This window comes from Sciurus vulgaris, assembly GCF_902686455.1.
Source record: "Sciurus vulgaris genome assembly, chromosome: 5".
Lineage (NCBI taxonomy): Eukaryota > Metazoa > Chordata > Mammalia > Rodentia > Sciuridae > Sciurus > Sciurus vulgaris.
Window position 1 is genome coordinate 129567430 of NC_136465.1, and position 13733 is coordinate 129581162.

The 13733-nt window shown below is 37.8% G+C and overlaps 1 protein-coding gene across 7 annotated transcripts in view; it reads left to right on the plus strand.

Moving 5' to 3' along the window:
* DYRK2 (dual specificity tyrosine phosphorylation regulated kinase 2) overlaps positions 1-13733 on the plus strand; it is a 55986-nt gene that overhangs the window by 38054 nt on the left and 4199 nt on the right. Inside the window, exon 5 of one of the 7 annotated variants that reach the window (XR_013764283.1) lies at positions 7229-7300. The exons of the other annotated variants lie outside the window; for them this stretch is intronic. The gene's annotated coding sequence lies outside the window, so the exon portion shown is untranslated. The remainder of the gene's footprint in view (positions 1-7228; positions 7301-13733) is intronic. 7 annotated transcript variants of the gene reach the window in all.

Sequence of the window (13733 nt, forward strand, 5' to 3'; positions counted from 1 at the left end):
AAAAAAGGAAGGAAGGAAGGAAGGAAGGAAGGAAGGAAGGAAGGGAGGGAGGGAGGGAGGGAGGGAGGGAGGGAGGGAGGGAGGGAGGGAGGGAGGGAGAAAGATTATTACCACCTCAGTTGTTGATTATCTACTTTTAGTTCCTGGAAGCTGATCCAACTGGTTCATCATTGTTTACTGGGAATATTTTTATGTGGTTTGCCTTACCTCATTTCCCATCGAGACCACACACTTCTCACTCTCTACAGGAAGTGCTGTTGCAGCCAGGCCTTCTGTATTTGTAATGATTTTTCTTGCCATGTGTGATGATGTGTTTTTCAATATTTTGGAAGTGGGGGGTTTTGTGCATAGAAAGAAACTATTTATAGGTAGTTGAGTATTAGTTTGTCAAAATACATTCTACTATCATGTATATCTATAAAGAACAAATAGAAAAAATAAAGTCTGAAAAAAATATAAGTGTTCCATTAAGTTGCAAGTCCTTTAAGTTCACTTTGTAATTCTGATTTTACTTATAAAACAGGGAATTTTTATGTAATTTTAAAGACCATTCTTCCACCTATTTGATTAATACAACTGAGCAGATCAAAATCTTTCCAGTATAGAAATAAACATTTATAATTTATCAATCAACTCATGCCTAACAAGCCTGACTTAAACTTTAACAAGCAAAACCAAAGAGCTTGTGAATTTAAAAATTCATTTTAAAGCCACAATGAATCAAAACCTTTAAATACTTTCTAAAATATATAATTATCAAAATTTTGCAAGTTAAGATAAAAAGAATAAAATTAATTATAAATTTGAAGTTGAAATGATGACTTCAAATTTGTCAGATTCTTTAATGATAGTTTTCCTTAAACATTGCTAACACTTTAAACACAAACTTTAACTTCTGTTTCTAAACCTACTTAATAGTATTAATATGATGGATCCAATTTACTTATGATCTTTACATTTAACTTTAAACCTTCCTATACTTGAAAAACAATTTCCCAATGGAGGGGAGCAATTTTACTACCTCAGGTGAGTTGTGGTTACAGCTGAAAGACTGCAATGCAATTCCTTATATATCAGACCTTTAAGACCAGGATGTGGGTCAGACGGGCTGTGAACTTCTACCCAAATCTGTTGTAACATCTAAAGACTTGTATTTATTTATATTGTTTTGGGTAGACAGAATTGTGTATCCCATGTAGGTTGCCACCCTTATCACATTAGAGTCATCATTTCTTTCACATTTTTCCTAGTTGATGTTTTTGGTTATAAATGAAAAAATTCAATTCATAATAAAAGTAACAAAAATAGAAAGAAAAAAAAAGTAATCTATCTGCTTGAATGAAAAGTCCCAAGAAGTGGGAGGTTCAGGGATCTCTGAACCAAGGAATTAAAAGAATTAAAAGTCACATGGTATCAATAAGACTGTCTCTCTCTCTCTCTCCCTCTCTCTCTCTCTCTCTCTCTCTCTCTCTCTCTCTCTCTCTCTCTCTCTCTCTCTCCTGCTCCTCTTCCCTTCATGCCTCCCTCTTTGTCTCTCTCTTGCTCTCTTTCCCCTTCCTGTTCCTTCTATCTATAACTGTTTTTTGATTCTTCTTGCTTTTCACTGAATTGTTAGTTTTGTTCCACGATGTACCAACAAACTTCCAGCAGCTCTAAGACTGTATGGTACTGACAGCTAGCAGGCTTGGGTTATGTGTCTTTCTCTGGCCTAGGAAATGAGGTATTCCAATTGGACCTTTTGGGGTTCAAAACTACTCTGATGGGGAAGGTAGGACTCAGTGAATGATAGACTCAAGAGAATCATACAGAGTTGGGAAGGGGCTGTTCTCTGCAGTAAGGGCTGCCAGACAAATTAAAAAGTGGCAGATGCCCTCTGCAGTACAGAATAAATTCAGATAATTTTATAAGACTCTCATACATCAAGTCTTGTGCTGCTCGGGCTGCCAGCTCTAAACCCTGTCTATCCCAAATGGAAAAGCACTTGGCAGCTGATTAACTTCATCCCTTCTTCCTTGGCACAGTGGGGTTTCATTTTTGTATTGCTCAGTTCCAAATCTGTCTTCTGCTTTTCCTGAAACTGCTAATACATTACGGTCTTTATCCAAGTCACACAAGGTCGCCTGTATTTGTTTTTAATGTAGAATTATCACCAGGTTTTTACAGAATTATGTCCTCCTTTCTGTAGATATGCGTTCTCCAGGATAACTCCTGTTTCCTAGCTGAGCCAAATTCTTAGGAACTTGAATTACTGAAAAGATGTTCCTTGGGGCTCATCCTGATTCAAGCAATAAATTGGGTCCTAGTACATGATTTACAGTCAGCTGCTTTTAAAATGAATCCTTATTAGGTTTCCCCTCAAGAGGTCTTCCCTGCTTTTTATTTTATTTTATTTATTTATTTTTTGTCAAAAGATGCAAAATGGCCTCTGTTTCCTGATCTGGGATGATGACGATAATGACAAGTATGGTGACTAATATTCACTCAGCAGTTGGTGCTGTTGTTGTGTTGGGTATGTAGGTACACTCTTTTAATCCTAATAGTGTGCTGAGAGGCACATGTCAAATCCTATTTTTATACAGAGGGAAATGGGCTCAAATGTGACTTACCGAAGGTAAACGGAATATTTATGATTTGAAACCAGGTCAGCCCAGCACCCAGTGCCATGTTCTTTATTCCTGTGATTAGAAACATTGACCTTTATTTCCCTTTCCTTGTCCCTCCTTCCTTATCAATTGATTTTGCTTTCCTTTTCAGCCTGCTCCAGCCCTTCAATCTTCCCCACATGTCTCTTATAAAAGTTCCATTTGCCTTCCTCATAAATGGCTCTCAGTAAGTGGTTGTTGATAAAAAATAGTTGCATTGCCAGCTTATTGGATAGTTTAAACTCATGTTCTTACTGTGATGGTCATTGAACCCCTTCAAAATTCCCTGTAAGAAAAGGTGTTGTTCCTATTTTGCCTATAAGAAAATTAAACATGGAAAATGTGGAGAATAAGTAGACATGTGGGATCATCTCTTTTTTGGAGAAAGAATGGTCAAAGCCATTGTATAGCTTATGACAAATCAACTTTTGAAAACCCAGGAAGCAAATAACTGATCTCACTTTGAGTGAAAAGTCCTTCTGGAGGTCAGATCCCCTTCCTTTTTGTCCTCTTTGCACTTCATGACATGACCTTAGTGCCCCAGGCTGCTCCTCTGTGTGTCTCTGCCTAGAAAAACTCTTCTCCCAGGAAATGGGCAGGTCCTCTCCCTGCCTCCTTCAGGTCTTTGCTCAAATGTCTCCTTACTGAGACCGTCCTTAACCACCACAGTGAAACTCAATCCCTACATCCTCCAGCTTTCCGTGTTCCCCTTTCCCATTTTAATTTTCTCTGTAGGACTTACCACTTGTTAAGTGTTAACTTACCACTTGTTCAATTAATTATGTTTATTTTTTAGACTTCCTCCATTGGAATGTATGCCACACTATTACAGGACTTTTGCCTGTTATGTTTACTAGTGCATGGTCAGCACTCAGTGAGGAGTCATAGACTGGATTAATGAATAAACAAAGACCTTTATTCATTCATTTATTCAAGAGACATTGATCATACATTGGATGAGCAACCCCCATACTTGGAGGAGGAAGGACAATAAAAGCCCAATGCAAATATGAAAATAAATATCATAGTCAGGAGTACAATATAGAATAGTATAAAATAGATGTCCTAGTTGCTATGCCACTGAAAAAGTCCAGGTTGAAACAAGGAGAGATCTGTAAGCCAGGATCAGCCAGGGAAACATAGGGAAGGAATTACAGGTACAAAATCCTTCAGGGCAGCAGTTCACGTACAACATGGGTTAAGACCAAGCAATATTCTAGCTGTTGACTCATATACAAATTTTTGCATGTTTTGGAGTAATTTCTATCAATATTCCAATATGGTAATATAATAACTTAAACTACCTTAATCATTGAAACTGCCTGGTGTTCTATGCCTAGTGCTGGCAGCTCAGTTCAGGAGGACAGTTAAGTGAACACCATTAGTACTTAACTGTGTGGCAGCTGACATGTGGTGCTTTAAGTTCATTTATTTGTTTGAAATTTAAACAAAATCCTGGTTAGGAAATATCTATTAAAATCTTAGGGAAATTCCTAAATAAAGGAAAGGATTTTCACCATCAGTATCAAGTTGGAAATGAAGTCATTTTTCAGTTTGGAAACATCATACCGAGTCTCTACAAGTCATACATTTTGCCTTAAAAAGTATAGTCAGTACAATGCACAATAATGCCACCAAGATTAAAGCAGGAGTTAATCCTTAAAAGAAGCAGCATTGACTTTGTGTGCTGGAGTTGCTGTAAGGGAGACTGGGTGCGGCAAAGCTGTAATCTGAAGATCAACAATGCTCAAAGTTCAGCTGTGCATTTTGGTTTATTCATTGCATAGGCACCAAAAACACATTTTTATCCATTGATCTTTTCAGATTAATTTATTGAGACATAACCAGTCCTTCAACAAAGTTGTAAAGTATCCACCCTTTAAATATGTTTTCCTGAGAACATTCATTTTAATTTTAACTTTAAAAAAAAAAAAAACACAACTTTTCAGATAAATTAACAGACAAATGGTTTGGGCTGAGTGTCTAGGAGGACTCTTTATAATGCAGTTGCAAACGTATCTATCATCCAGATCAGAGGTCAACAAACCGTAGCTCCACCTCACAAATTTGACTACCATCTTCTTTTGTAAAGGTTTTATGGAAACACTGCTATAGCCATTCATTGGTATATTGTCTATTGTCTTAACTGCTTTCACTGCAATAGCAGAGTTAAATAGTTGAGATGGGGTAGTACCATCTATAAAACTTAAGATACTTGCTATCTAGCTTTTTGCAAAGAAGTTTGCCAGCTCCTGAACTAGTAGAAGGAATTCCTGTTATAAAGTCTGTAGTTTTGTATGCTCTTAAGCTAGTCCATTCCTCCAGGATAGCCTGAGCAATAGCATCCCTAATAAATTACTCAAATATGTCAATGTGGTTTTGTGATAATACATCATTCTGATTGTTACCATTTCCCCTGTTATTCTAACCTATGCTAGATGAAGATGTTATTCTGTAAAATAGAATTATGAAACAAGTTAGACAGCAAACGTGAAAGCCTATGGCAAGACAATGAAATCCAGAGAAAGTGAAGAGGCTAATAAATGAGGGCGGGGTTAAAACCGACTGCTTCTCCTTAAGTTCGTATATTTCACAGCTGTGGTGCTGAGAGACAGATTGCCTGTAATGCCACAGGGAGGCTACGCCAAGCACAAATGAGAGCATGAGGAAATTTTTCTAGTAAAAAATATTTTTCCTTACAAATTTGAAATATTTTCCTTTTTATGTTATATTCTCTCTCTCTTTTTTTCCTTTCAAAATAGTGTGGCTTCATTCTCTGCCAAAAGTATTTTCTCCTTTTTGGTTTCTGCCCAAATAAAAATAAAATTCCTTCACCTGGTTCACATGGACCGTTTCCCAAGTTAAATGTACATGTTAAAAGAAGTAAAAATGTTTGAGTTTTTTCAGTGGATGAAAATGGAAAAAATGCCAACTGAAATTAATTTTTAAACATTTTTCCCCATAATTAAAGGCAGAAGCATCAATAAACACAGCAATTTTTGAGGCAATGGAATGGTTCTCAGCCTGCGGATCCTGATATGCTTCTTTTCCCCATCACAGGAAATGGGATCCATTCTTGGCCATTTGTAGTTCCGTAACCTGGGACAGGTCACTCTACTTTCTTGGGAGGTGAGGAGGGTTGTTAGTTGGACTCTCAAACAGGAGTAGTTACTGTTGACAGGGCTCTTCAGAGGACTGAAGGGGACTCAAATGAATTGTAAATCCCGTCTAAGTAGAAGGTGTTGCTATTGTCATCAAAACCTCCTGAGAATCTGCACCCCGGAGCCCTGAGATAGGGACGGAAATGAAAAGCAAATTCAAGCATTTCTGTTACTCTTTAAAAGCCATCCTGGGCACAACTCTTGCAGGGTAAAGAGTTAAAAATAAAAGAAGCCTCAGGTTTTTTTATGGGCTTCAGTGATTCAAATCAGCCCATGAGCTATGACCATTTTTCCTTCTCTCTTAGCAGTGGTTACACTCAAGTTGGCATGAGATGAAATCCTGCTGCACGCACTGAACTCAATTGCCCATTTGTCAGCATCTCTCCAAAGTCAAAGTGCCTTGAGCCACTTCCATTTGAAAAAAAAAAAAAAATCCTGCTATGTTCAAAAGTGAAGAAATACCAAAATAGGGTTATGGATGTCATGTTGTATTTTTAATATTTATATTTAAGAAATTAGTACTTTTAGCACATGCATTTGAGTAAGTATGAAGTACTTATTTTGCTTTTCAAAATAAACATGACATACGTAAGCAACATGAGTAGGGAACACTGTAGGCAGTGGGACCCAAGCTAAAGATTCTGTCAGTATGACTCCTTCCAGTCCTATGAGTGAATGTTGCTGCACATATAATCTCATTTGGGGATGATGCCAAACATCTGTATCTGCCACCCTGTCAAAACTCTCCTGCCTTCCCTCTTCCAGTTCCCCATTCCACCCCACTGAGACAGACCATTAGTCTGCAGTTATGACTATGTGGGGAAGCTGGGAGGAAAGGAATGAGACGTACCTTTTATAATACTTCCTCAAATATTTTTCAAATGCCTACTATGTGCATAGGTAAGAAAATCGCTGCTTGTTATGAAGATTTAAAAGGTCTTCTATAGTACATGTAAAATTATCAGAATAGTGCCTGCTTGCACAGTAAACAAGCAATAAAAAAGCTTTTGCCCTTGGGAAGCTTAAATTCCAGCTCCCTCACTGCATTTTGCTGTCCGTTACCCATTCCACAAGCTCATATACCTGAAACAATTGCCTAGTAATATCTAAAGATATTGGGTAAAACATGGGGGAATGCTAGTCCAGTGAAGAAGAAAAGGATGTACTAGGAAACACTCTTAAGAATTCATTAATCAGCCATTCAACAAGCAACATTATGAGTTAGACTCTGTCCAGGGGCTGCTAATATTGTAATGAATAAACTGATGTGGTTCCACACTCACGGGTAGGAAAGATATTGGATATATAAATTATTTTGCATAATGTGAGATTTTCTGCTGAATTATGAAATGCATGTATAAAGGGTATAAATAATTAAGTGTTCAGCTCCATTTGCTTTCTCAAAATGAACACATACATGATTAGTATCTGGATCAGTAATCAGAACCTCACCAACACCCCAGATGCCTTCTTGTGTCTCCTTCTTAACACCCGTGGGTAAGTACTCTTCTGATTTCAAAAATCAATGATGACTTTTTGTCTGTTTTTAAACTTTATAAAAGAGGGAGTCATGACATGTTCCTTTTGTGACTGACTCTTTTTACTCAATATTATTGTGAGATTCATTCATTTTTTTGTGTATAGCTGCAATTTGTTTAATGCTCGTTCCTTTATATTATTCCACTGTATCATGATTTCTTTTATCCATTTCACTGTTGATGGATAGTTGGATTTTTTTCCAGTTTGGAAATAAATTATATATAAGTTAATATAATGTTAACTGCAGTTAACATTCATGTAAATGCCATTTGTTAAATAGGTTCATACATTTCTGTTGAGTATATACTTAGGAGTGGAATTACTGAGTATCAAGTATGGGTATGTCCAGTTTTGTTGGACATAAAACAGTCAAACAGCATCCCAAAGCAGTTGTAATAATTTTCACTCTGGTCAGCAAAGTATGAGAATTCTGGTTGCCCTACAATATCTGATTCATTATATCAGCCATTTGGAATGATATGTTGTATTTTTTGCATTATGATTTTAACATTCATTTCCCCAATGGCTAATGAAGGTAGGTGCCTTTTTATATGTTTATTTTCTGTTTGGGGATATTCTCTTGTGGAGTGTCTATTATGATATGTGCTTTTTTTTTTTTTTTTTTTTTTTTTTATTTTCTTCCTTTTTCTAATTGATTCAAAGGAGTGTTTTCTATGTTCCACATAAGAGCCCTCTGTCAGAATATGTATTGAAACTCCCTTTTCCCAGTCTCTGACTTACCTTTTTACTGAAGTTCTTAACTTTAATTTCATTCCATTGATCAATACTTCCCCCCTTGATGGTTACTGCTTTTTGTGTCTTAGGAAGGTGTCTCTGAAGGAGGATCTTGTGGAAATGGCCAGCTCAAGGCTGAGAAATTATTATATACCATATTACCTAGAGCAACAGAAAGTTCAGTTTGTATGCTAACCCAAAAAAGGTAGTACATTATGAATTGTAAGAGACCCAAAGGCAAGAGATCTGCTTGTGCGTTTTCTGTGAAGACACATGGAAGGAGCATATGAAGAAAAATCAAGAAGCCTCTGCAAAATGCAGTTTCCGAGAAGTGCTCTGAAAGGTGGGATATAATATGCCAGAAAGAGAAATACAAATTTGATGAAATGGAAAGTAGTCTATGGACAGGCAATGAAGGACTGTAGTCCAGCTAAGGGAGGCAAGGAGCATGATTATAACACCCAAATACCCTTATACCTCATCTGCTTTCTTTCCTCTTCTACTTTGACCTCTGCCCAAGGTCAAATCCACAAACCAAGATATTTCCTCCTGAGATGTGGCCAAAAAAGTGGGTTGCAGTGTGAAAAACTCCTAAAATGCACCCATAGGTTCATACATTTCTGTTGAGTATATACTTAGGAGTGGAATTACTGAGTATCAAGTATGGGTATGTCCAGTTTTGTTGGACATAAAACAGTCAAACAGCATCCCAAAGCAGTTGTAATAATTTTCACTCTGGTCAGCAAAGTATGAGAATTCTGGTTGCCCTACAACCAGAATTGTGAATACAGCCGTGTGATTGTATCATGTTTGATGGCAGAGTTGGCCTGAAGATGGGAGAAGCTAACTTGGGTGGGCCTGATTTAATCACAGGAAATCTTTCAAACAGGGCTTTTCCAGATGGAGACAGAAGTCAGAGAGATGTGAAGAGTGAAGGGGATTTGATTTGAAGATGCAGGTGACCACTTGAGAAAGAATTCAAACAACCTTAAAGAGAAAGGCCTCCTGGCCAGCAGCCATCAAGGAAGCCAGGCCCTTAGTCCTATAACCACAAGAGACTGAATTCTGCCAGTGACCTCAGTGGGCCTAGAGTAATGTCTACTCAGAGCCTGCAGATGAAGACTCAACTTGGCTCAGAGCTTGAGTTCCTCTTTGTGATCCTTGGAAGAGAGAACTGAGTGACACTGAGCTGGACTTCAGGCCTAGAGGACTGCAAATTAATAAACAGATGTTGTTAGAAGCTGCTGAGCGCATGGTAATTTGGTGCACAGTGAGAGACAAAGTGAGAAATAATTTGGGTGATAGTGAAAAGTCACCTTATAAGGCAGCAGCAAATATGAAGGTGATGTCTGAGAAGGATGTTGCCAACTGTGGTCTAAAGGAAAGTGATGGGATGAAGGGATCATCTAATATTTCCTAGGGTGAAAAAAGGTGGAGGACTAAGAGGAGTATAAGAAAGGAATTAGGAGCAGGGAAAGAGGAGAAGAATGATTCAAATCACATGTCTGTCTGCACGTGAATACATGTAGGACAAGTGCAGGAAGAGTCGGTTGCCCGTACCGAGTTTCATTCCATCATTAGGATATGATCACGTTGTAATCTTTGAAGTGCTCTGGAAATCACAAGGGGTTTCCATGTTGTGTTCAAGGGTGTCACAAGCACCTGGAAAAATCTATCAGAATTGCCTGTTTCTAAATTGTCTTTTTATGTTTAAAGTGAAAAGACACTCTTGTTGTCTTCACGTCATGAACTTAGAAATCCATGTAAGAGGGCAAGTGACATGTTTCTGAAATTTTAAGCAATTTATGTGAAAGGAATGTTGTTGATTAGAAATTCTGAGTTTTCAATTGTACATGCTTATAGTTTATAAAAAATAAAAAGACCAGAGAAGCTCTTGGGGTCCATGCTTGGTGGTGTGATACAGTGGAAGATAGTACATTTTGAATTGTAATTGTGTAATGTAATAAGGAAAAAGAAAGCTATTATAAGTGGGAATATTAGGACTCTCCAGTGCCTTGCCTTCTGTGGAAAAGTCTGTATTTGTCATTGGCGTACCTGAGCCTTGAACGTAAAGGCAGGGGGTAGCAAAAGAAGCCAGTAGCTCACCGTCTGATCCTGCCTTCACCACCAGTCCTTCATGCGTAACGAGTAACTTCTCTAGGTCTCACTTTCCCTGACTGGCATTTATTCTTCAGCTCAAAAAAAAAAAAAAAAAAAAGATCTTCTCAAGTACTTTAAACCTTTGGAACAAAAGGCAGCCTCTGGCTGACTTGGCTCATTTAAAAAGAGGTTATATAGAAATTCCCTTAATACCTTTAAAATAGTGTGTGTCTCTTTGAAAAATCAAGACAGTATTCCCATAAGGCCACATAGTCCCCAAAGCTACCAAGTCATAATCTGTAAAGAAAGAGTATCCAAGACAAATGTCACTCTGCCTTCACACAATTTCTTCCATGAGTGCTTCCATGTCCACTCCAGTAGCTTACATATGAACATAGATTTATATAAGCAGTCATTTGCATAAAATGAAACCAAAAGCCATAAGTTAACGCTATCATAAGATTAAAGTTGAGCTTAATTTGATAATACTTTTTTTTACTTTTTTTTTTTTAATGTCCTAAAAAGGAATAGAGTTCAATGTTACTTTTTTTCTGTCTCCTGCTTGAATTTACAACCAATAATGCCATGCCATCAAAGAAGGAGTTTTCAAAAACAGGGATGGTAGAGCATGGAGGCAGGCTGGTCATCTTTATCCTTAGATTAAAGAGAGGGCTGGGTTGTCATGTCTCCTGCCAGCTGTCTTCCAGCGGATGAAATTGTGTAATAGTGTAGGACAGCAGGGACTTTAGAAAATCTGAGTGATCATCCCTCTGGGAGAACAAAATGCATAAATAATTAACTGAAATTCCTTTTTAAAGTAGGGTCAAAAGAAAATGAATGCTTCTGGATGGGAGTCAACACCCAGAGATAACCTCAGCTAATAGAGGATATGATGGCTCAGAAGATAAACAAGAGAGAGTGTAGGAGAACTACAAGAAAAACAAATGAAGGGAAATAGGGAGGGATACCATACAGGATGAGCTGGGAGGAAACAACTACTTGGGGATCAGCCAGGGAAAATTTGGCAGGGAGGAGGAGAACTTAGGAAAAAAACGAATCAAACCCATAACCTTGTGTGAGGGCTGGGGTTGGATGTTGGGGGATTAGCACTCACTAGAAAAGTAGAAGAGCAAGAGCGTCTCATGCAAGGGATGGAACTGACTTCCGTATTTAAGGCAAGGAAACACCACTTGAGGGATTTGGTCAAGGCAAGGAGCAGAAACCATCATGCAGGACAGAGAAGAGCCCCAAACAGAATGCAAGTGTTCCTTCAGGAAGTCTGTCAAGTGAGTCCCCACTCTCTCTCTCTTTTCTTTATGTTCTCATCCTTATCCCTTCAGATACCCTTTCAGATTTTTGCCCTGATTCTCCATTCTTTCCTGGTACTCTCCCATTTTTTTTTTTTCCACTTTTGATATTTCTTACTCTATCCTATTGCCCTGAGGAATAGACATTAGAAATAGGATAAAATAAAAACAAAGGTGATGATAACAGATATTATTACATGTTACAAATATTATTTGTTTCTAATACATACCATTTTATATTCTGCATTTATATGTTCACGTGTAATGTTAGTTTAGCAGTTGATAGCGTACATCATTCTTGAGAGTCTCCTCTCTTATGTTTATCATGAGATATGAGTAGACTCTGGATTTGAATATTATCTTGGTGCTTGTGGCTCAGTTCTTTTTTTTTTTTTTTTTTTTCTTTGCACAGGATCTCACTATGCTGCCTAGGCTGGCCTAGAACTCCCTGGGTTCAGGTGATTCTCCCTGTCAGCCTCCTGGGTAGCTAGAAACTACAGGCATACACCCCACACCAACTACCATATGTGTGTACGTGTGTGTGTTTGTATTTTTTCCAACCCTGGGGATTGAATCCAGGGCCTCGTGCATGCTAGAAAAACACTAAGTTACAAACCCAACCCCAAACCCAACCCTTTTTGAGCCTGGCCAACTAAGTGATAACTTCAGCAACTCAGCAAGACTCTATCTCAAAATAAAAAATGAAAAGGGCTGGAGATGTAACTCAGTGGTGAAGTGCCTCTGGGTTCAATCTCCAGTACAATTTTTTTTTTTTTTTTCATTTTGATAGAGGTTCTTGCTAAATCGCCCAGGATAGACTTGATCTTCTCCCTAGACATCCTTCTGCCTCGGCTTCCTGAGTAGCTGGGATTAGAGGTATGTGCCACCACACCCAGCTCTGGCTAACATCCTTTTAAAGGTATTCTAACTCTTGCTGGATCTCAGAATACCCCTTCCCAAACCTGTATAATTTCTGTTGTTATTATTTTGAAATATATATTTCCTATGGTATAGCATGATGAAACTGTCAAGAAGGTTGTAATCATAAATATAATGATATTTGGTACTTTTAAAATGACTTGCACTACTAGAACCTGGATTTCTCAAAGATCCTTGTAAGCCAGGCAAGCACTATGAACTAGTGATTTATAGCCAGAAAAAAAAAAAAAAAAAAAAAAAAAAAAACTGAAATATAGAGAATTTAGAAACTTGCACCAGTGCCTTACAGCAAGTCGGAAATAAAACTGGAATTTAAGGGAAATATGTTGTACTTGACATTGGACTTCCTGTACTGGGAAACATTATGAAATAAAGGGGAAAATTATTAATTAGAGTTGAGGAGGTACTTAAATCAAGTTTATATATTTACCCAATTAAAAGCTAATATTTCATTAGTAATGCCATTTTAGATAGTACTATTAAAGAGCAATGTGGTTTTTGTTTTAATAATTTGCTTCTTGATCTTTCATAATTAAAATTTGTCATAAAAACATAAATTTTCATGATTTTAAGTATAAGAGTAGAGAAAATGAAATGAGTTTAAGAATGACTGTTAAACTTGTTTTGTTCAAGTGCAAATTTATGCTGGCAAATTCCATACTAGCTGTCATCTATGGAAAGAAGAGAGATTAGTTAAGATGACATCTACAATTTTCAAGAGGGTTTTAGGTTGCTATTAAAAATAGAGCTGTGTGCTTTATATTTCAAAAGGTGGTTGTGCAACAGTCAGGTGTAGGAAATTCAGATTCCTGGGTCTTATAACATGGCAAGCCTGAGGGGAGATTTCTAGGTTGATGGGGGTTTTATTGTCTAGTCTAGAAACTGGTGGAGAAATGAGATCTCAAGCTGTTATGGAGGATGAGGAGACAAACAGGAGAAGGCGAGTAGGGATTAGGGATCTGGAACTTAGTCTGGTATAGCTCTAAAATTATGTCAGACCCACAGGCATGAAAACAACCAATTAAAACAGATTGTTGATGTCCCACCTGTCACTTCCCACCTACACTAGTGAATTCTAGACTGCAGATGTAAAGTTCTGTGTCTCTTTGCAACCCACAACTCTTAGCAGCAGGGTGTATTGATCTTGGTTTGCATTTTTCGTCCTGTACTGGCTGAGTGGCCTTCAGTGAGGCCCTTCACCACTGTGGGCCCAAGTACAGTTTGCCTTCTGTACAAACTTGTACATTAAGGTGAGGGGGATCACCTTAATACCTCACACAATTGTCACTTCAATTAAGTGAGATACTGGA